Source organism: Lissotriton helveticus, chromosome 12, assembly GCF_964261635.1.
Source record: "Lissotriton helveticus chromosome 12, aLisHel1.1, whole genome shotgun sequence".
Classification (NCBI taxonomy): domain Eukaryota; kingdom Metazoa; phylum Chordata; class Amphibia; order Caudata; family Salamandridae; genus Lissotriton; species Lissotriton helveticus.
Window position 1 is genome coordinate 220,173,756 of NC_136073.1, and position 25,289 is coordinate 220,199,044.

The following is a 25,289-nucleotide window of genomic DNA, read 5'->3' on the forward strand; positions in this document are numbered from 1 at the left end:
GCAAAGGGCCACAGATAAAAGTGGTGGGGTCGCCTATATAAGGAAATGATCAATATTGTGCACATGGTTGTAATATATATATATATATATCTATATCTATATATATATAGATATAGATATATATATAGAGAGATATTGATATAGATAGATAGATAGATAGATAGATAGATAGATAGATAGATAGATAGATAGATAGATAGATAGATAGATAGATAGATAGATAGATAGATAGATAGATAGATGGATAGATAGATGGATAGCTACGGATATAGATATACACACACACATATATATATATATATATATAGAGATAAATATATAGATAGATATCGATATATATACACACACACACACAACCCCCCCACTCACACAAATATACAAAGACATTTAACCATTTTAAGCAAACGATGAATTGAACACTACTAAGGTCTGTGAAAGTTGTATGGTCTTCAGAGTGTCTCAGTCACTCCAGTTCTCCTTGACTCACTACTTTTTTCTACAGTCTTTCAGTTAGACTCCAACCCCTTCTTCTCCTGATATCTTTCTGAAACCCTCCATCTGCATATCTCATACCTCATCACTTTCCTCTTACGCACCGTCTTTTCACTGTCACTTGCACAGATTTCCATGCATCTCCTTCCCCTCACTTCCCCCACACACGATGCACCCACTCACCTGTAGGCACTGCCTTTCCTTTATCTTCGCCGTGGCAATATTTCGACAGTTGTTTACCTCCTTCAAGACGCTTTCACATAGAATCACAATGACAATTGACACACCTGACCATCGCTATGTGCCCTCTGCAGAGAGACTAAGGATTGGATAAGCATGTATTCTGAACATCTTGATGACTCACTGTCAGACCCTGTGAGAAATTCACTCTACCTTAGGGCTGAACTCTGCAGCGCTCAATTGTGGCCTGTTATAAACACCCACCCACAACCTGAAGTCACACAGATATAGAGAGGCAGCTCTTTTCACAGTATGCACTATACAAGAGTAATATGTTGCTTGAAAACAACTACAGAAGCACAACATCATGAAAAAATCAAGTACTGTCAGGGAATGCAATAGTAACAGGTAAAATATAAATGAGAACAATATTGCAATTCCCGGGCTGGGAGGCGAGTGTCCGTTTTTGCTGTTTTTGCTGGCTGCAACTGAGCACAAGAGAGGTCGGTGGGGAATTGGTAATTACAGATGGGGCACCAGCCAGACCAGCACCCCCTCCCCCCGCGACATCCCTACTTCCCTACTCTCTTATATCGCATGGCTTAAACACTTGCAGCAATGCCAGAGCACGCTCACAGTTAGCCTAGAGCATCCTGCATCATCTCTCATCAAGACCAGGAATGTGCATCCTCAGAACTACCAAAAGCTACTCCAATCACCTCAACCACATCAGAAATACACTCTTCATGTCACATTTTACCAAGGAGGCGCCAGTCCTCTTGCCTGTTTCAAAGACATTTCATTTACTCCAATGCCTCTCTAATGCTCTCAATCTACTATCACTCCTACCCCAGGATTACTCCAACACTGTCACTTACCATGTGGATACTCAACATAACACAAAATCCTCTAATTTTCTAAAACACTTCATTCCCTCCACCTCCAGACTACTCCAGTCCAGTCCAGTGCACCACCAATTCTCCATCATGCCATTTTAACAATCTAGTCCTAAGAAAACTCCAATCTTCTCTACAACCGTGATACTTTTTCAATCCATTCATAAGACCCAAGTTACTCAAGAAATAACTATTCATGAGGATAGGGAGAATTCACAGTTCTGATCTTCTCAATCCATTCTTCAAATACTCTGCTAGACTCCAAACATATCTGACTCCTGCCTCTTAACAAGGGTAGCACAATCCACTCACCAAAGCCTGGGATATTTCAATATGTTTACCTACCTATGGATACTCCACAAATCACACGTATTCCAGGGATGCTCCAGTCATGACACTTACCTCAGCTACAGTCATATCCTTCACCTACCCCAAAGATACTTCAGTTCTCTCACCTGCTGAAATGTCTGCTCCAATTCCTACCCCGATGATACTATCATGTGACCGCTACCCAATAACAGCCTAACCATCTAACCAGAATAAAGACTATTCCCATTCTTTCACCTAACCCAAGAATACTCCCACCCTGTCAACTACCCTAAAGATATTCAACCTCTCTCACTTACCTCATGAAAATGCCAGTCCTTTCATTGACACCAAGGGTATGCTGGTTTTACCATATGACCTGATAGTCAGGGCCAGACAGGCAGTAGCAAGCACCGGGCGTTTGACCGGTGGGCTGCCAGAGTGGGGGCCAGTTTTTAACCCCTGAGGGCCGGTTTTCTTTCCGGGGGCCGGTTTTGCAGCATAGCTGCAATATCAGCCCCCTGCAACAAAAGCGAAAAGCGGCACAAAGCTTTCCACTAGCAACCCCCCAATTACCCTCCCCCTCCTACCCCCAGGGGCCAGCAAGATCTTTGCCAGTGCCGGTTTCGGTTCCCAGTCCGGCCCTGCAGCTAGTGCTCCAATCCTCACACACACACACAAGGATATATTAATCAACTCATCTATCACAAGGAACTCTAAATTCATTCAACTACCAAAAGGATAATTCAATCCCCTTACCGACCCATGGATACTTAAATCCTCTTACCCCTGCATGAATAATCAGGGGTGGCTCCTCCACTTGAGCGGAGGAGAATTGCCCCCACAAGTCCCAGAGCTGAAAAATAAAACTGTAATAAAGTTTATTTATTACCATTTCATTTTTCAGCAACCCATCCTGAACTAAGTGCCAGGACGGGGTGGGGCCAGCGCTGCCGAGTGTCAGCAGCAGAGAACTATGTGCTTTAAAATGTTCATGTCTCTTTGGCCGGCCATCTTAGGCGGCCGGCCAGACATGCGTATTTTAAAGATCTCTAACCCAGCATTTTTAGACAGCTGGGTTTGAGAATGTGCAGGCCTCCAATGCTCTTGGGAGCGCTGAGAGAGGCCACTTCTACAAATCCTGGCACTGCTTTCATGCTATGAAAGCAGTACCAGGATTGGGTAGTGCAGTTTCCTGCTGTTTATGGGGCTTACTGAAGACACCAGAGAAAAGAGGACGTCGTGGAGTCAAGAAAGGTAGGTAAGTTTATATTATTATTATTTTTTGTGCCCCCTGTCTCTTCACCCTCAGTAGATGCCAGCCGCCACTGGGAATAATCTAATCCTCATGTTGACTACATGAATACTCCAAGATTCTCCATAAACCTAAGAAACATTCCAAGGATAGCACTCACCTGCCCCAGAATACTCAAATTCCCTCACCTGCCCAGCACTTCTTAACTCTTCTAACCTTGTTCAGACATACTTCACTTTATGTATCTACCTAGGTGAGACGCCAGTTGTCTGACACATTGTGTTCCTTATTCACTTCATCTTCTTCACTTGCCCAATGTACCATCAATCAACTCATGACAGCTAGGGTTATTTCAATCTTTTCCCCTAACCAAGGATATTTCAATGCTCTCACATCTTCAAGGGATACCTCAGTATGATGACCAATGGTACTCTAATTACTTCACTTACCCCAGGGCTACTCCACTCCTCTTGCCTACTCAGTCATATCACAGTTACCAGGGGGAAGGCCATCCAGTTCTCTCCCCTCTCAATGTACACTGCGTTACTTTCACCTATCAGAGATATGCTACACAGTCCTCAACCGGCTCAGAAATACTCCTATCCCCTTTCGTAGGCTAAACATCCTTCAACATTCCCAGCAACTTAACTGACATCTCATTAATGTCAAGCACCCTTGGGTACTCAACTCTTCTAACCCATGTTAGTGAAACCATAACCCTTCCACTAACCCCAGAGATGCAGAGTCCTTCCACCTTCTCCAGAATTCACTAATGCTTCCACACATGTATTGGTAATACAGCCAAGTCTCATCTACCCCATGAAAACCCACCTCCCCTCAACCATGGAATTTATAATTAGGGTTCTCGGTTTTATGGTATTATATGTTTTTACCATTTCAGTCTGTATTTATCCATATTTATTTTTGGGCCATCCAATTGGTATGTATCCATATTTATTTTGTATTTTGAGGATAAATGAAGTCGTAAAATGGTAATTTCCACATTAATTAACTAATAAACGTATTTAAATAATAAACATGCATTCATACTTTGATGCCTGTCATGTTTTAGCAAATTATGCAGCCAAATATAACAACATTTTACATCCATAGGTAAATATTAACATTATGCTACAAATATATGAGAATATATGCCTGTATTTAAGGAAATCTCATCCTCTTTTAACTCCCCATGCTGTCAATCTGCTTAACTGATGACTTTGAATTAATGAATGACATCATGTAGAGTCCCTCACAGGAAGCACACTTTTCTGTATTTTTCTGCTTTTACCTATCCGAGACACTGAAACACCCTCATATACCACAGAGATACTCCTTCCATTTCACCAACCACATGCATTCCTAATTGTTTTCACTACCCAATGATAACTCCATGTATCACGGGTGATCTCTATTACTCTCAACTGCATTGAGATCCTTCAATCTACACAGTAGGCAAAAGTCACTCCAATAGCTAAGCTTCCACACTTTATCCTAGAAATGTGCAATCCTCTCACCCACCCAAGGGATGCTTCATTATCCTACCTAACTTCAGCATAGGCCAGTCTTTCCACCCACCAATATGGGACTTCAATTCTGCGCCCTTAGGTTCTCTATGTATATCCAAATTCTATATTACTTGGTATACTTCAGTGTTGTCAGTTACATCATGAATTCTGATAACCTCTCATCTACTCCAGTGATATTCCGATAACCTCTCTAACCCAGATCTACTCCATTTCTCTGATGTATCCTATGGACAGCCCCATTCCTATCTCATGAAAACGCAGATGATTCTACCTACAATGAGGCATTCCAATCTATCCAACTATTAAGGAATACCCTTGTCCTTTCACCTACCGCAGGGATACTCTAATCCTCTAGTCTCCCCCAGGCCTCTTCCAACCCTTACTCCTGTCCCAGAAATATTAGTGTGACTTAAATGAACCCAGTGACACTCAAAGCCTCATACCCATCTCACAGAGACCATAATAAAATCACCTATAACACCCCAGAAAGACGGCAATAATCTCACTGGTCAAAGCGTACTTGAGGTCTCTCCTACCTCGGAAATAGTCCAGTAACCACAGCCTTCCAGTGAGTAGACCCAACATCTCCTCTTCTGTAGAAAAACTCCAATCAGTCCTCTCACCTACCCAGTGGTGGTACCCAATCCTCTTATCTATAAGGGATCCTTCAATTCCATCCCCTGCAACAGAGATGCTCCAGTATTTTAACCTTTCCGGTGGAACTTTCTTACTCTCAATTACCAAGGCATACTCATGTCTTCTTAGTTATGCCTGGTATACATCAGGGGCATACTGCAGTGGGATACCCCAGTAGACCTACGTACCCAATGTATGCTTTGGTCCTCTCACCTATCACTGGATGCCTTTGCCCATCCTGGGATGGAGAATTAATTTGTGTTCTGTTCCAGCTTGCCTATACCAAATCAGCCTTTCAGAACACATGGACAACATGCCAGTTAACCACCAAAACAGTCTACTGATCTTAACGCCCACTCCCCTCTTTGCCACCCACCCCAGTTCCTGTCGGCAGTCATGCATCACATAACCAAGCTATCAAGACAAATATATGCAGCCGCTTACAAATATAGAGGAAATAACATACCTAGGAACACCTCAACATATACACCACACTGACAGAAGCCCCTTGACACAGCCACATCCATATACAAACCGGACCTCATCTCCTTCCAAAAACGTCACTTTCAGAATCTAGCCTGCTCTTTATACTCCTGCTTCTCCTCTCCTGACACCAACACTACTCCTTCCAATTTCCCTAATAATAATCTCTCATCCTGCAACTCCTCTAACTTCCCAAATGTCAGATCCCTCCTCAGTGTTCTCTGGCCCTGCTACTGCTTGCCTCCTCTCACCACCCACATTGCAGTAGGTGCCTGCCTCACCATGACATCTGCAGCTGAGCTGATCCCCATATTCTGCTACACACTTCTGTCACTCTCTCCCTCTGATCCTTTATCGTGAAGCCATTAGTCCTGTCTTGTTCAGTACTGATCATGTGTGCTGCTATATTGAATCATCCGTCATATGTGGAATTTAAATTGCTTGCCTCAGATCTTCTGTTGTCTACTCGTGCTGAAAAATGGAATTGCCATCCCGGTATTGCAATGCAGCTCCTATTCAGTATCCCACGCCATTTTTCACTTAATCTCCTGAAGGACTAGTGCTTGATTCATCCATTATCCACCCTCTTTCAACCTATGCTGTCTTCTGTAGTCGGGTTTTCAAAACTTTCCATAGTGCCACTCCTCAGAAAAGGCCCTCCTGCTTGCCTCTAACTTCCAAGTCTTTCTGCACCACAAACACCTCTCCTGTAGCCTCAATCTCCTCGGCCCCTTGTGAACATCCATCACTATTTACCACCTTATTGTGCTACTTCCTCATGCCTCCCTGGGTGCCCTAGGGGGAGCTCTTCATTTACTCTACCCATACACCTTAAACTACTCTTTTTCAATATGATGGTGCTTCAGGCTCCCACTGCTAACCTTACTTGGGGGGGGGGTCATTAGGATGGCGGGGCGCCCGCCATCCCGTCATAAAAAGGGACTTCCCGCCATAAGGGCTGGTGTCCCTTGGGTGCAATTAGGATGCGCCCACCACAGTGACGGGCGCATCCTGCATTCCTCACATTGTGGCGGGCACTCAGCACCACCCGCCACAATCCCAGGGAGGCATGTTGTGCACTTCCATGCACAACATGGCAGGCACCGCAACGGGCCCCCGCAGTCTTTTTCCGCATGCCTTTCCGCCACGGAAAGGTATTTTACCGCACCCACGTTAATATGGCTTGCGGTGTCTAACAGACACCGCCACCATATTAAACCCTTTTCTGCCCGGTCAACGCGTTGGCCGGACGGAAAAGCGGCTGACGGTCTTTCCATCCGCCACGGTCCCCCCCGCCATACTAATATAGCAGGGGGAAATGGGTGGCGGTCTGGCTAGGATGTAGGGCCGATCGCCACTGCCATGCGGGCAGTGGCGATCCGCCCTACGTCCTAATGGGCACCTTGGTTTTCTTCTGTTCTTACAATACAGCACAAGCATTGATTACATCATTTCTTCCATTTATTTTATTATTTATACACTGATGATCCCATGATCCTTTTCATTTTTCCTAGTTTCATGCCCTTTCTACAAACTAACATTTCAAACTGTCTCATGGGTATTAGATACTGGGTCGCAAAGTCCTGCGCTATGATTAAGAATTCTAAGACTGAAATCACCTTTTTCTTCTATCATTTTACCTCCTGACATTTCTCTTCTATCACTACACTTTCCTCTCCTATCATTTCCCCTTCTGACATTTAGGGGTGCAATTTGACTTCCATATGAATCATACATCATATAATTTCTATAGGGTTTTGTGTCAGCTTACCATAAATAACAATTTCACCTGCCAAAACCTATAATCACCTCATCATGGTGACACCAAGCTGGATTTCATACTGACAATCACAGGGCGCAGTGCCAATTACTCACCATTGCGTTTAAAGCCATAGTGGCACAGTTCCTGCCTACAACTCACAACTGATTTATATATTATTTGGTATTGATATAGCTAGCCGAAAGGAAGTGGAGCGAGCTCTGTACAGGTTCAAAGGCAAAAGCACAGTCATCATGCAATAGGAGGATAGATAGGTTCAGAGAGCGGATGTGTACGCATCATGATGTAGTGCTTTTTAACATGGTGTGTCTTCAGCAGTTTCCTATATTGGACCAGGGTTGGGGCAGTCCTAATAGATGCTGGGATGGCATTCCAGTGCCTCAGTGCACTCATGATCACACATCACACTCCATGACTCTATGTACACTCAGCTAACTTCCACTTCCTTATGTGACTCAACCCTGTAGGCACACTGTGCGTTAATATCATTAAATTGCCTCAGTCCATTGCTTTGGAAGGCCCTCCTGCTGCACCTCTGAGTTGCCCATTTCCTGTCTGATTCAACATTTAACAAATATTTCCTTTGAGGACATTTTTTTTAATAAATCATGTCCAGATGATGAAGTCTTTTTCCTCACCCCAAGACTAAACCTTAATATATACTCTGGAATACTTAAATCTATTCACTTATCAAGGAAACTCTCCTGCTTCTTACATATCCCAGTGATAGTCCCATGCTCTTACCAGTCCACCCAGCCAATGTACGCCTTCACCTTATAACCTACACTGGGACATCAAATCATTTTATCTAACCAAGGAATACTGTAATACTGTCACCTAACCTATGTTTAATGTAATTCTCTCACCCATCCAGGGATCCTAATTCTGTAATCCTGTAATCTTCCAGAGAGAGAATTCAATCTTCTCGTCCACCGCAGAAATTTGCCAATCATTAAGGCTACTCAAGAGATACTCTGTTCCTTTTACTTCATCCATGAGAGTATCAATCTCACGTACTAACCTGTAACCTACCTCAGGTCCATTAATGTTCTGACCCACTTCCCTACTCTAGAAATACTCTGCCAGATTCACTTTGCCTCTCTGCTATCTCTTACTCATGTCATCAGTCCTGTACCAAGAGTACTCCATTCCTCTTATGTACTTTGTGGATATGCCAATGATCTTTCTCAGCTCAGAGGCAGCCCACTGCTTCACACGACCAAAGAAAATCCAATTGAACTGCCAGTGGGACTCTCCAGTCCTCTCACCTACCTGAGAATACTTCAACTACCTCACTGACTGGAGGCATATCCCAAAATTCTCCATGCATCTCAAGCACCAAAGCATTGACCGACCCTCTTAGCTATTACAGAGATACCTCACTCATGTCACACAGTAATAGTCCGATATTTTTGCCAACCCCATGTTATAATATGTCACATTTATTTAATAGCGCACTCCTCTGCAATGCTTCATGGAGAGGTTGAGTATCCAATTGAGCAGTACGGACTAACTTAAACCTTTAAAAGACTAAAAAACGAATGAGGATTATCGGGTGAACATCTGCCTTTTCAGACTTTTCAGAAATCTTGACATACATTCGTCCATGTGGACTGCAACAGGACAACAATTTTGCATTTTGGCAACCGCAACTGAGAAGGTTCTGCCTTGAAAAGCAGCTATCCTGACTTTAGAGATTACTACATGTGCAAGATAGGCTGAGTATAAGGAGTGTTGAGGTGCCTTTCACTTGAACTTGAATGCAATAAAAGCAGGGACAGAATTTAGAGGGATTTACTTTCGGAAAGCTGGTGGACATCCACCAGTGAATGAAGGAAAGTTAATCAGTCAAAATGGATAGAGTATCTCAACCCTTCTTTCTGTGGAGTTTGAAACTGACCGAAGGTCAGCTATGTGCCATGGGTGGTGAACCACACTCACCTACTAGATGGATTAATGACTCCTTTTATCTGCTTAAACCTACTACAGAACCATCTCACCTACTTCAGCAGCACTTTATCTCATAATATTAAAATCCTCCCCGCTCCCACACCGGTACTTTATGATTCTCATTTACTTCAGAAATTAGGCAATTGTTGCACCCACCACTGACTTCCCCAACATTACTCAAATGTGCTACAAGGCAAACACAAAATTCACTTTAATCCTCGCTGCTTCCCCTAGACTTCTGTACTTTCACCTTCCCTAATGAAAATGCAATCTCACTTGTCCCTCAGATTCTTCCATTCTCTTGCCTACTCTGGAGATACTTTTCACATAGTCTTTTGACCTAAATCATTGTTACAAAAGGGAGTGGTGATGGACGGAGCATCTGAACCAATCAAACACTCACACCCAGTCAAAAGATCTGGGTTTGATCCATCACCGTTCTTTAGCCCACTCTGCCACCCCAGTTCAGACATGGCTATATGCAAATCAACCTGACCCTGTGCCTCATGGGAACAGTCCAGCCCGAACTGCCAAGCCATGCCTTCCCTGGACCGGAAACAAGCTTCCGAGGACCGGTTTCTGGCATTACAGCCGTCTTCAGCCTGGCTTGCTTGAATCCAGTGGCAAAGTGAGCAAAGGACTCACGTTTGTGCATACCCTGCCACACTTATGGCGGCCAAAGCGGTACAAAAGGGGGTGGTGTTTACCTACCCTGAAAATTCTCTGATGTTCTCACATATGACAGATACTCTAATCTTTTATCCTATTCTAGGGGCATTGTATACCACTCAATTAATCCAAAAGTATATAAATGCTCTTACGTGCCACAGGATTATTTCAGGCTCTGTATCTGACTATCTACACAAGGAACCTCCAGTTAACTCATCCGCCACAGGGATGCTCCAATGTTCTCACCTACCCAAGGGCACTTCATATTTCTCGTATCCAACCTAGCAATACACGATTCCTTTCACCAACCCTAGGACTACTTAATCCCTAGGGTTGGTCAAACCTTCTAGTCTATCCTATAAATATTCTCCCTCTTGCACACCACAGGATACTCCAGCTTGTATACTTACCACCTGCCTGGAGGTACTACATTGGTTAGTACAGTGGTATACATGTCCTTTCACCTACACAGCAGTGCACCCATACTTTTCCTAAGGCTTCACTGATCTTCTCAGCTACCCCTTTCATTACTGTCACTTACCACAGGAATATGTGGGTACCTGTGCCCACCACAACAATATTCCAATCGCCTCACCTCCGTCAGGGATTCTTTACTCCTCTCACACACAGATTTACAGCCATTCGCCTACCCTGTACATGCCATTTCATGTGATACTTTAATCATGTTGCCTACCCTTAGGATACTCCAAAGTGGTCATCTAAACCAAAACTACTACAATAATTGCTCCTATCCAAAGCTACTCCAACCTTTAACCTATCACATGGCTTACTAAATCCTCCTAAACTCACTATGAATGTTTAAATCCTTTTTTGTATCAAAGATCTAGCCAATCCTTTCACCTGTCTCTTTTTACTTTCCTTTTCTCTCTTACTCCAAGAATACTCCAATCCTCTGTCCTATCCCAAGGAAACTCAGTGCTCACAGATGCTCCATGTATACTTGAATATTTGCAAGTTTCGCAGAGATAGTTCAGTGGTCTCTCACAACTATCCGAGAGAAACTCCAATATTCTCATCTATTTTAGAGATACTCAGATTCTCTTAGTACCCCTAGGAATATTCAAATTATTTCACTTACTCCAGTGAAATTTCTGTCACTCTATCTCCCCTCACCTACCCCAGCTGCATTCCCGTCATGTCACATATCCCAGGAGGAACACAATTTGCTAATGTACTCCAGAGATACACTGATTCCCTTACATTACTTAAGACACTCCAGTCTTTTGTTTCACACCAGTTTAACTCAGTCCTCCTTCCCATCTCAGACATATTTCATTTCTTTCACTTACTCCAGGGTTACTAAATATTCTTTACTAATCTAGGCACTTCCAGTATCAACCACCCATGTCTATGTCTATGTACTGTTTCTTGTAGAGAGCATATATCACCCAGAGGTCTCATAGCGCTTTGCCGAGACTCAGGAACAGACAGAGAGGATGGCTAGGAATAAAAGAAATTTAAAATAGCCAGGTCTTGAGGGACTTACGAAATTTTATATGCTCGATCTCGCTTCGTAGGTGTATAGGCAGAGAGTTCCAGAGCGTAGGGACCAATTTCGAAAAAGATTTACTGCCCTGCTTGACTTACTCATGTAATAAAATGTGCACAATAATTTATCATGATTAATAAAACCAGATATATATAAAAAATGTTGCTTAGAATCAAGAAACAGTAAATCCAAAAATTACAACACAGAACACAGTTTTCTTTTAGGGTCCTTAGCACAACTATTTAAGCACTCTAAGAAACAAAGGCTATGTACATCTTCATTTGGGAGGCCATGCCAATATTTCAATTTTGAAGAACAATAGATCCTTCCCATTCTAGGTGTTTGACATATTCTGAATTTATGATTACCCTGATCGCACTTTTTTTACCTGTAACTCTGAACCTCCCGGGAGGAACTCCACCAGGGCAGTTCTCGTTAAAGTGCACTACTTGCAAATTTCATTGGCCTTCTTTAATGATTTATAAACTGAAGTGCGTTCAGAGGTGCCACTGCAATATCATAAGGAAAAGGAGAATAAAGGGGGAATCAAAGGAAAGGGAAAAAAGGGAACAGAAAAAGAGGGACATGTCAGTTGTCATTTCTTTGTCTCTCATCAAGCTCTTTATTGTCCCTTTCTATTAGACTGGTCAAACTGCAAAATTGCCCTTTTTCAACCTTCGCGTGAAAGCTTATGTCAAGAAGGCAGGTATCTTCACAGTAGCATCTGAGCTCTGAGAATTATAATCACCTTGCCTGTGATCTCCAGCTGCCTCATACAGTATTTAAATAGTCACTACCTCATCGACCTTATATTAAGTGGGCCAAGGATTCTTTGATTTGCCTTTCACACAAATGCAGGCACTTATCTTTCTTAGCCCATCATGCTTGGTTCTTAGCCAAACTTAAAACATTATTCCATGCATCCATGAATACACTCCTCCATTCAACTGAATTTCAGTTTCAGATGTAAGATTGTGTCTTGTTGTCTGTAACAAAATGAATTGATTTCTGGTCTTCACTGTTTGTTGGACTTTGGTTTTTATTCTGTTACATTATTCTTCAGCAATAGAACTGTTTGTGATGAATTGACTGGGCTACAGTTTTGAAACTTGTCTCAGATTTAGGTTTGCAGTCTTTTTTCCAAGTTCGTGCTCATAGGATGTGGTGATACATCATCTCATATACAGAGCACCAAACAACACCAACGACACTCTGAATCTGCTCACCTCAAATGTCTCTTTTCTAGCAAACATTTCAAGCATAGGATTAGCACAGTGCCTTTCATGCTGAGCTAGAAAGGGACAACGTGTTTTGCCATTTCTGCAGCAAAGTCTTTAAGCATAGGATTAGCTAGTACCATCCACGCCGAGCTGTAAAATGACAAAATGACTTAAAGATTTTGTTGTAGAAAAGAAGAAAGGTACTAATCGTAACCACTGTACAAATCATTCCAGTAAAGTGCTTTATTGTGAAATAAGTCTGGCCCATATATTGTCACTAAAAGCTTTCCAGTTAACCTGGGATCTAGCAAATTTAAAGACTGTTGAGTCACTTCACAAAATTAGGCCTTCAGAATGCACAACGATACAGATTTTATTGTGCCATTGGAACACAGTGGTAGGCCACTCAGACTTAAAATAAATAATCTAGTACTCAGAGCGCCAATGAAAATCAAGTTGCTCATATGTAGAGCTTCCAAGATGCCTCTGTCTAGCATGCCAAGTATAGCTAGGTTAGTATTCTGCTGAATAGATTACTTGAAGTCCAAAGATCATTGGACCACAATCCAAAATCTTCCTAGCACAGGAATTAAAAGCATTAAGTCCCAAACACCAATTTCATTTTTAAAAGGAAGACAACAGTTATCAGCCAATGGGTGGGGGCTTCTTTACTGTGGCAGGTGTCCAATAAAGGTGATACATATAACAGCGATCAATTCAATGTAGGTTGATGCTGATCACCAGTTTTTACATGCAAGGATTTAAGGCCGGACACTTTTCTTCAGTATCATCAATTTGATCTTTTTTTTTCAAACTTCTAAGATGTCTTCATGAACAGGAGGCTTCGCCTGATGTATTAATTTGTACATTCTAGATGCATATGCCTGTGAAACAATCATATTACAAATACACTTTAGAATGTGACTTTTCACGACATGGACATTTAAGGTTTCTAAAAGATCCAAAGATGGTGATATTTCAAAGTGTTCCTTGTTGATGGAATCCAAACTTCCTGTATTTCTCGAAAGGACTTAAATTGAAGCTGCCTTATGCATTGACCACAGGAAGAAATACCAGTACTCAACCAGGTGCTAGCCTATTTTGAGGAGACCTTACTGCCGATGCAAGGATTGCTCCAATTGGAGTGAATATCTTTATTTTTGTATATTTCCTAACAGTCGCATATATTTTGGACAAATCTGCTGGCACCTTAAGGGAATTTTTTTTTAAATTCAAGCGCTGGAACTCACATAACCGACCCTAAATTTAAAATCATCAATCATATCGCTTAAACACACACTGTAAGCTTTTGCAAGGTATGGTCCTGTCAACTGTTAAATAAACCTCAACGTTATGGAATGTCTAACCACCAACATCCAAAGAATGTCCAGGTGTTTATATTTGTTTTGTGCACCTTGTTTGCTCATATTAGTTTCAAAATTAAAGAATTAAGGTCCTGAAAAAAAACCTTCAGACAAAAATCAAGGGATAAACTGAAGCAAAAATAAAAAGTAGTTAAAGGTTGCCCTAAACGTGAGAGTTTTGAAATTCATTTCAATAGAGGTTTGTAATCCTAAAATGCAAGATGTGCATGGACGATACCAAGATTCACATCTGGACCAAGAGCCGCACAGAGATGCACGCTAGATGAGCCGAGCGTCCAGTCAAGACCACTTTTGGATGAGGAAAGGTTTCGCAGTGTTCTGATTGGATGAGTTGTATCATTCCGCTGCATACTGATGAGACTTGTATTTTAATTTTACATATAGCGCTCCATGGGAGTGTGAGTGGTTCTTAGCTCTGTTTCTGCTATCCACCACTCCCCGAGCATGCTCTCTTCTCATCCCTCTCTCTCCCCCCCACTTCCCAGTGCTGGGCGCTCCTCACCCCGTCCCGCTTCCTACCCGCTTCCCATGTCCCAATTTTTATTATTAATTGTTTTTCTTTTTTTTACGAGCGCCCAGCAACTTCAAAGTGCTGCTGAACTGCTCGCTTTCTTTTTGCACTCTGCACAACTAGTCTTTCCTGTCTTTTTTATATATATATTTTCATTTACCAATCTAGCATGGCCATCACCATGTTAGATCTGTAAATTGAAAATAGCTGCTCCTCTCATGACTTGTGCACAAGCCACAAGGCATGTGTATTCATGCGCCAAGACACATATGCGTCCATCAGTGGCCAACTTAGAATGGGATTTCTTCAGTAGAAGACCAATTCCAAGTTTGCTAGCCACGTGTGGATATGCATCGTAATGCCAATAGTTTGGCATTTGGCTCTGCCAGTACTTGTTCACAGGTGTAGCACATGACAGACCTGTTTACCCGCTGAGCCTCACTCCTCGTTGCTGAATCCTAGGGAGAGGATTTTTCCCTGAAAGGAAACAAGTCGCTTCCCAAACATTCAGCTAAGGTAAAAAGTGGGTTGGTTGCATGCAAGCCATGTACAGCTACAATGAGGCAGGGACAATGTTGTTGTAAGTACTCTGGGACAACCACCATCAAGTGCCAAAGAATCCTGTGTAGCTACAATTCAATTTAAGGTCCCCATGGCAACTCCAATCCTGTCTGATCATCCTTTGAATGCAGCTGAGCACCTGCAACGCTAGCTCTCGCATGCCCTGCAGCTAGAATGCGCCTTTAGATAAACCGAAGAGATGCAAGCCAAGCATTACAGACCCCATGCTGCATGGCTTCGATACCCCACTGCGGTTGCAATGTTCTTCCAGTCCCAGAGGGCGAATGTAAGCTCGGCTGAGTTATCCCGGTGCAGCCACAGTCCTACCTTGTGTTCTTCAAAGAACTCCACTCCTTGTATCACGCCTCGTACTCTTTTGAGAGCTGCATGAGAGCATGGCAGGAGTTGGCGATAGCATCTGTGTCATTTTAAGAAGCTGAGCCAGCTTCTCATGCTGAATTTACACTGAAACTACACGTTCGACGCATGTCGGATCAGTTGTCACACAGAGCCTTGGTCAGGTTCTCAGCGTAGCTTTACGGAGGAACAGGGGTGTCCTTAAAAAAGCAAAACATCACAGGTCTAGAGGATGAATATTATTTCCCACACCTTCCCCTGGCTGTGGTCTGCATACAAGCAAAAAATAAATTCTGGGGGCATTGGTAGGGGCAAATCGATCGAATGTGGGCACATAGAATTATCATTCAAGTAGGCAACAATGATCCGAGATTAGATACTACAATACAGTTGGTGCTTTAATCTGGGTCAACTACAAACCTAATTCTGGCAACATCCATCCTTTCACCACCTCAGGGCTTCATTAAACATTGCTGAGACACCCAGTGCACCTACAACAGCCCTTCTAGCCCCTCAGCGTGGCACGGTTGAAGGATGCATCCAAGGAAGTCCACTCAAAGTCAATGCTAGCTCGGACACGCCAGTGCAGCTACAGTGTCCCCTCCAGACCCTCAAGGCACCTATAGGTCTTGCTCAGATGCCCCAGTTCAGCTACAAATGCCTTTCCAGCTCCCCAGGGCATCTACAACCCTAGCCCAGACTCCCCTGTCCAGCTACAATGGCCATTCCAGCACCACAGTGCACCTAAGGTCCTAGCTCAGACACCTCAGTGCAGCTACAGTGTCCCTTCCAGCAGCTCAAAGCACCTATAGTTCAAGCTCTGATGCCCCAGTTCAGCTACAAATGTCTTTCCAGCTCCTCAGGGCATCTACAATGCGAACCCAGACTGTCCTGTCCAGCTACAATGGCCATTGCAACACCCCAGTGCACCTATGATCCTAGCGCAGACACCTCATTACAGCTACAGTGTCCATACCTGTACCACAGATCATCTACAGTCCTAGCTCAGACACCCATTGCAGCTACAGTGTCCATACCTGTACCACAGATCATCTACAGTCCTAGCTCAGACACCCATTGCAGCTACAGTGTCCATACCTGTACCACAGATCATCTACAGTCCTAGCTCAGACACCCATTGCAGCTACAGTGTCCATACCTGTACCACAGATCATCTACAGTCCTAGCTCAGATACCCATTGCAGCTACAGTTGACCTTCCTGCACCACAGATCATCTACAGTCCTAGCTCAGACATCCATTGCAGCTACAGTGTCCATACCTGTACCACAGATCATCTACAGTCCTAGCTCAGACATCCATTGCAGCTACAGTGTCCATACCTGTACCACAGATCATCTACAGTCCTAGCTCAGACACCCATTGCAGCTACAGTGTCCATACCTGTACCACAGATCATCTACAGTCCTAGCTCAGACACCCATTGCAGCTACTGTGGACCTTCCTGCACCACAGATCATCTACAGTCCTAGCTCAGACACCCATTGCAGCTACAGTGTCCATACCTGTACCACAGATCATCTACAGTCCTAGCTCAGACACCCATTGCAGCTACTGTGGACCTTCCTGCACCACAGATCATCTACAGTCCTAGCTCAGACACCCATTGCAGCTACAGTTGACCTTCCTGCACCACAGACATTTTACAGTCCTAGCTCAGACACCCATTGCAGCTACAGTTGACCTTCCTGCACCACAGATCATCTACAGTCCTAGCTCAGACACCCATTGCAGCTACAGTTGACCTTCCTGCACCACAGATATTTTACAGTCCTAGCTCAGACACCCATTGCAGCTACTGTGGACCTTCCTGCACCACAGATCATCTACAGTCCTAGCTCAGACACCCATTGCAGCTACAGTGTCCATACCTGTACCACAGATCATCTACAGTCCTAGCTCAGACACCCATTGCAGCTACTGTGGACCTTCCTGCACCACAGATCATCTACAGTCCTAGCTCAGACATCCATTGCAGCTACAGTGTCCATACCTGTACCACAGATCATCTACAGTCCTAGCTCAGACACCCATTGCAGCTACAGTGTTCATACCTGTACCACAGATCATCTACAGTCCTAGCTCAGACACCCATTGCAGCTACAGTGTCCATACCTGTACCACAGATATTTTACAGTCCTAGCTCAGACACCCATTGCAGCTACTGTGGACCTTCCTGCACCACAGATCATCTACAGTCCTAGCTCAGACACCCATTGCAGCTACATTGGACCTCCTAGCAATTTCAGTCATTCACCTTCCTAGCTGTGATACCCAGTGCAGTAAGAATGACTGTTCCAGCACCTCAGGTCCTCTACAGTCCTAGCCCACACACCAAGTGTGGAACCTCTGGCTCTCTACAGTCCTAGCCAAGACAGCCCAGTGCAGAATCTCTGGGTAGCTACAGTCCTAGCCCACTCACCAAGTGTGGAACCTCTGGCTCTCTTCAGTTCTTGCTCAGACACCCAGTGCAGAATCTCTGGGTAGCTACAGTCCTAGCCCACACACCAAGTGCGGAACCTCTGGCTCTCTAGATGTCCTAGCCCAGACACCCAGTGCAGAATCTCAGGTCCTCTACAGTCCTAGCCCACACACCAAGTGTGGAACCTCTGGCTCTCTACAGTTCTTGCTCAGACACCCAGTGCAGAATCTCTGGGTAGCTACAGTCCTAGCCCACACACCAAGTGCGGAACCTCTGGCTCTCTACAGTCCTAGCCCAGACACCCAGTGCAGAATCTCTGGGTAGCTACAGTCCTAGCCCACACACCAAGTGCGGAACCTCTGGCTCTTTACAGTTCTTGCTCAGACACCCAGTGCAGAATCTCTGGGTAGCTACAGTCCTAGCCCACACACCAAGTGCGGAACCTCTGGCTCTCTAGATGTCCTAGCCCAGACACCCAGTGCAGAATCTCTGGGTAGCTACAGTCCTAGCCCACACACCAAGTGCGGAACCTCTGGCTCTCTACAGTCCTAGCCCAGACACCCAGTGCAGAATCTCTGGGTAGCTACAGTCCTAGCCCACACACCAAGTGTGGAACCTCTGGCTCTCTACAGTCCTAGCCCAGACACCCAGTGCAGAATCTCTGGGTAGCTACAGTCCTAGCCCACACACCAAGTGCGGAACCTCTGGCTCTCTAGATGTCCTAGCCCAGACACCCAGTGCAGAATCTCTGGGTAGCTACAGTCCTAGCCCACACACCAAGTGCAAAACCTCTGGCTCTCTACAGTCCTAGCCCAGACAACCAGTGCAGAATCTCTGGGTAGCTACAGTCCTAGCCCACACACCAAGTGCGGAACCTCTGGCTCTCTACAGTTCTTGCTCAGACACCCAGTGCAGAATCTCTGGGCGGCTACAGTCCTAGCCCACACACCAAGTGTGGAACCTCTGGCTCTCTACAGTCCTAGCCAAGACACCCAGTGCAGAATCTCTGGGTAGCTACAGTCCTAGCCCACACACCAAGTGTGGAACCTCTGGCTCTCTACAGTCCTAGCCAAGACACACAGTGCAGAATCTCTGGGTAGCTACAGTCCTAGCCCACACACCAAGTGCGGAACCTCTGGCTCTCTAGATGTCCTAGCCCAGACACCCAGTGCAGAATCTCAGGTCCTCTACAGTCCTAGCCCACACACCAAGTGTGGAACCTCTGGCTCTCTACAGTTCTTGCTCAGACACCCAGTGCAGAATCTCTGGGTAGCTACAGTCCTAGCCCACACACCAAGTGCGGAACCTCTGGCTCTCTAGATGTCCTAGCCCAGACACCCAGTGCAGAATCTCTGGGTAGCTACAGTCCTAGCCCACACACCAAGTGCGGAACCTCTGGCTCTCTACAGTCCTAGCCCAGACACCCAGTGCAGAATCTCTGGGTAGCTACAGTCCTAGCCCACACACCAAATGCGGAACCTCTGGCTCTCTACAGTTCTTGCTCAGATACCCAGTGCAGAATCCCTGGGCGGCTACAGTCCTAGTCCACACACCAAGGGGCCTATTAGGATGGCGGACGGACCTGCGTCCGTCCGCCATCCCAGAGGTGGAGGGACCGTCCGCAGGGGCAGCGGCGGTCCCTCCGTGCGAATTAGGATGTGACCGCCACCCTGGCGGTCACATCCTGTATGTTTAACATTGCGGCGGGTGCTGCTTGAAGCAGCACCCGCCGCAATGTTAAAAATGCATGTTTAGCCTTTACATGTACAAAGCGGCAGGCACCGCGCGGTGCCTGCCGCTTTGTTCATGTAAAGGCAGGGGGGTACCATAGGTACCCTCCATGTGCACCCCCCACCCCCTGACACCCTGGGGGCCCGCAACGGGCCCCCAAACTGAAAAGATCACATGCTTTTCCACGGCGGAAAAGCTGCCGTGGAAAAGCATGCTTACGCATGCATCCTAATATGGCTGGCGGTGTCTGATAGACACCGCTACCATATTAGAGCTTTTCCGCCGCGGGACCGCGGCGGAAAAGCTGCGTACGGACTTCCCGACCCCCCTGCCATCCTAATCTGGCGGGGGGTCTTGTGAATCACCGCAGCGGTGAATCCGCATCCTCGGGGCCGGCGGTGGCTTCCGCCGGCTCCGAGGATGCGGATTCACCGCAATCATAATCGGGCCCTAAGTGCGGAACCTCTGGCTCTCTACAGTTCTTGCTCAGACACCCAGTGCAGAATCTCTGGGTAGCTACAGTCCTAGCCCACACACCAAGTGCGGAACCTCTGGCTCTCTACAGTCCTAGCCCAGACACCCAGTGCAGAATCTCTGGGTAGCTACAGTCCTAGCCCACACACCAAGTGCGGAACCTCTGGCTCTTTACAGTTCTTGCTCAGACACCCAGTGCAGAATCTCTGGGTAGCTACAGTCCTAGCCCACACACCAAGTGCGGAACCTCTGGCTCTCTACAATCCTAGCCGAGACACCCAGTGCAGAATCTCTGGGTAGCTACAGTCCTAGCCCACACACCAAGTGTGGAACCTCTGGTTCTCTACAGTCCTAGCCCAGACACCAGTACAGAACCTCTGGGCATCTACAGTCCCAGCTCAGACACCCCGTGTAGCTACAGTGTCCCTTCCAGAACCTCTGGCTCTCTACAGTCCTAGCCCAGACTCCCCCGTTCAGCTACAGTGGCCCCGGTAGTACCTCAGGGCATGTATAAAGTTTGCTCTGTTACCTCAGATGCAGCCACAAACACGTATCCTGTGGCATCTACAGCCCAATGGTACACCGGGGCACCTACAACCCTCATTCTGATGCCACCATGTAACAGGGAATTCTCCAAATTAAAGAAGTAAAATCCACGAAGTTTGTTTTTCAAACAGGAGACTTTATTTCCATTCAAGTAACCCACGACTACATAAGCATATCAGAAACCACTCTCTATACACCCCCTTCCTATAAAACATACAAAAACAAAAAATATATATATATATATTAATAATAAACAAAATCATCCAAATGAAAAGGTGAAGTTCTGATACGAGACTGCATCTGACCTGAATGTTATCTCCAGATCCAGATCCTTGGACATTACTTGAAACACATTCACCATAACCTGGAGTACCATGGGAAGAAGAAACATTATCACCATTCCCTCTACTCTCTAAAGAATCAGTAGTACGAGCATTGTCAACACAATTATCATGTTTATGAACAAGTTCACCTATATCAAACCAATCAGAATCAGATTGGGTTTTGATTCTTTTACAGAATATCTTAGCTTATTCCTCTGTAAGTTGTATTAATGCATTTTGATTCCACCAGCCTTTATTCTGTAATATCACTGCCATTTTAGAAATCTTTACAATGTTTGCTGGTTCAGAAAATATAGATTGCCCTTTGCAAACTTTTATGGGTTTCACCAGGAAATAAAGCAGTTATTTTTACATGTTTTCTTTTGTCATAATTTTCCTTATATTTTCTTTGTTTTCCCTCCACATGTTCTCTAATTTTTTGTAACTCAATCGCATTAGAATTGGCATAATGCAACTTGTTTCTCAACCCTGATGGACTAAGTAGAGAAACAGGTTTCCTCCCACGTAGCAAAACATACGGAGAAACATCCGTGGTTGAATGTGGAGTAATATTGTAACTCCACCCCTTATCACTTACATACTTGTATACATCCAGATTATTTGCCAAAGCTGTTTGTACCCCTCCTTTCAATAGCCTGTTGGCTCTTTCCACCAGACCATTGGAGGCAGGACTATATAAGGGAACCAAAATATGCTTAACAGCGACCTCACTCATAAATTTTTCAAACTCATTGGATACAAAATGAGTACCATTATCAGTCACAATTTCAGAAGAAAGGCCTTTCATTAAAAACAAACGTAAAAACTCAATGACAGATCTAGAATCAGAATTTCTCACAGATGAGAAATAAAGCCATTTTGAAAAGTAATCAATAATAACGATTAAATCCATTTCCATTAAAGTAACCCATGACAGGTCAAGTGAGGCAACAACCTCCAAATGAATAAGGCTAATACAACATTCTAGATCTAAGAACACTGACCTTATTTAATTCTATTAAAGGTATACTACATAAGCATATCAGAAACCACTCTCTACACACCAGCCAGCTGCTGTGCTGGTTGAAGTGCCCCAGGCAGCCTCAGCCCTCCATACAATACCCCAGGGAAGCTGTGATCCTCCACTGATACCCCCTATCACTTGTACATCCTGCAGCAGACACCCTTAGCCAGCTACAGTGCTTGTTTCAGGAACCCCAATCAGATCCGGCAGCGCGGCTACAGTCCGAGTTCCCATACTACGAAACATCTGGAATCCTCCACTGAGTGACCTAGACAGCTGGAATCCAGGCGCGAAGAAGCAGCTTCAGTCATCCAGCTTCTGTCTGGGCAGCTGTCTACAACTCTGGGAGTAGTAATGGGGGCAGTGAACTACAAATCCCAGCATGCAAAGGGCTGTCTGCTGAAGGCATAGCTCGTGATATTTGGCCACTGGCAGTATTTAAATTATTCCACACCATATTGGGTTCTACTTTTTTTTGAAGGACGTGAAATATTTGTACTCCCAACAAGCTATGCATGTTAACATTTTCAACTTACAAAATACTGGTTTGAATTCTTACATTTACTTCTGGAAGTGTTATCATGTCATCATATCAAAATATTAATCGGAAAACTTGAGTATATATTAAAGTAGAATGATAAGGAGATCTGAGTTTAGATTAAGGTAGCTCGGCATTCCGTATTAGTGTGCCACAAACATGCAACAGGTTTACATCCTAGCAGAGCTGACTCTGGCTTTCATTTGGCCGAGGTCGATAAAATACCACTATGTTTGCTAGTAAGAACACGTGGCCATCAAGAAGCAATTCGGTTAGTGGGGTGAGTTAAAAAAGTAAAATATATTAATTGTATTCCTTTCTCATTGTCTGGTATGGCCTCTGTAGTTTGAATTAAACTCTTCACTTTTCTATTTGCCCTAATGTAGCTATTTAAAAATGAACTATTCCCATAATTCTTTGATCTAAAAAAAGACTAATGTGACCTGTGTGTTTCTGCATGAGATGGGTGGGCTGACAGCGGAGGAGGGGGGGGGGGGGTTCTCCATTACACTTGTAAAGTAAACAGATTGTACTTTAAGTGTAACTTTCTTCAAAAGTTGGGCGGAGACCAATGTTTATATGATAATAATACAATATTTTGAGTGTCATCTGCGTATGTCGCTGCTGAGGAGCCAAAGGTTCGAATAAGCTTAGCCAGTGGAGTGACGTACAGATTAAAAAGGGCGGGACTAAGGGATGATCGCTGTGGCACTCCTCAAGGAACGGAGTAAGTAGCAGAGCACAAATTGGTCATGTTTACCTTTTAATTGCGATCTGTGAGGAAAGGGCTTCATAAGTCTAAGAGTTTGTACCTGATCCCTAAGAGTTTGTACCTGATCCCTAACTAATTTAGGCGGGTGATCAGCACCAAGGTACTGACAGTGTCAAACGCTGCAGAGAGATCCAGCAGGATAACAACTGTTCCCCCTCCCCCGCCATTGACTAAATGGAACAACATATTTATTTGTCTAGTTGTTTTATGTAGCGCAGCTGTGCTACTTAACATGGAGCAACTGGGACAACTTGTCTTAATGGACCTGGAAAAAAAAATCTTGGCAAAGTGAATTGGATAAGAAAAACAAAAGCACATGGAAACCTTTTGCTAAAACGCGGAGGCTGTGCATTAAACATCATGACACGTAGCAAGGCTACATACTAGAGTTTTGGAAATGTGTTCCCTAAATTCCACATGGGGCTTTTTGAAAGTAGGCGTCTGCACTGTGTTTCCTTTATCTCTAATAATGGGCTCTGAGCTCCCTTGTTCCTGTTCCCAATGTACCCCAAACAAAGATCCCCACGTCTTCTGCAGACGTTGCAGAGATTTGAATTTTGCTGGCAGGAGTGCTCCCCATGCACTGAAAATATATCTTTTTGCGGATTTGCATGAATGTGGTTCCTGTGGTTCTACCAGGAGGAGGCGCTGTAAGGCTGCTGCCTTACAGTATTTAAGCATCAGCCCTTAGTGGCAACCCAGACACATTGGTGGCTGAGCACCGGCGTACCTACAACTCACGCTCTTCACCTTGCCTTACTACATACATCTGCAGAATTAGTCACTAGCCTCTGCTGTGTGCCCTAGTGGTCCCCACCCCTGAGGGCTGCACACTTCTACACATGGCTTGACCCACAGACCCATTCTGTATCCATCAATCACTCTCCTCCCCAGCTCCTCTTCCTCTTATCAAGCCTAATCTGTTTCCCTCCACTGTATTTTCCTTCTTATCAACATCTATACTCCATGGTGTATCAGATGGCCATTAAGCACTGTACTTCAGTCATCCCAATCCTACGTGCTGCTCATCTGCCACCCTTGGGTAGACTCCTCCTGGCACACACTTGCTGATTCTGAATAACCATTACAGTAGATTTCTCCTGGCCACTCCTGGGTTGGCTCCTCAGAGCTTAAATCGGCCACTTTTAAAATTGTCCATTCCTATGAATTGCTCCTCCTCAACTCCTAGGTGGACCTTCAGAGCATAAACCATAACTGGTTATATAATGCCTATTCCTATAGGCTGCTCCTCTGCCAATCTTGAGTGTGCTCCTAAGATCACATAGAAGGCTCATTTTTTAATGGCTGTGTTGCTGCCACTTCTGGGTGGACTTCTGATGTGGACACTAGTGGCTGGTTGCATAATTGCCCATTCCTATGGATTGCTCCTATCCTGTCATGGGCCGACTCCTCAGAGCACATACCGTGTCTGGTTGTATAATGGCCACTCCTATGGGGTACTCCTTTGCCGCTTCTTGGCGACGTCAATAGAGCACATACCATACGTGATGGAAGGCGGCACCTTGCATGGTAACGCCCTTCATCTCTGTACCGTGTTCTCGCTTATCCATAGTCAATGTTGTTTTAACTTTAACACACAGACCTCTACAAATATGGCAGGTATCCACATGTGCACCCATAACTCTTCTCGCATTTTTGGTGTACATCCATGCTCACGTGAAGCTGCATTTTCACGGCGAAATGACAGAAACATTCTCT

General features: G+C 44.7%; 1 protein-coding gene across 1 annotated transcript in view; it reads left to right on the forward strand.

The window, feature by feature from the left end:
• The window catches only part of JPH3 (junctophilin 3), a 589,251-nt gene that overhangs the window by 232,016 nt on the left and 331,946 nt on the right, over positions 1 to 25,289 (forward strand). The window lies entirely within an intron of this gene.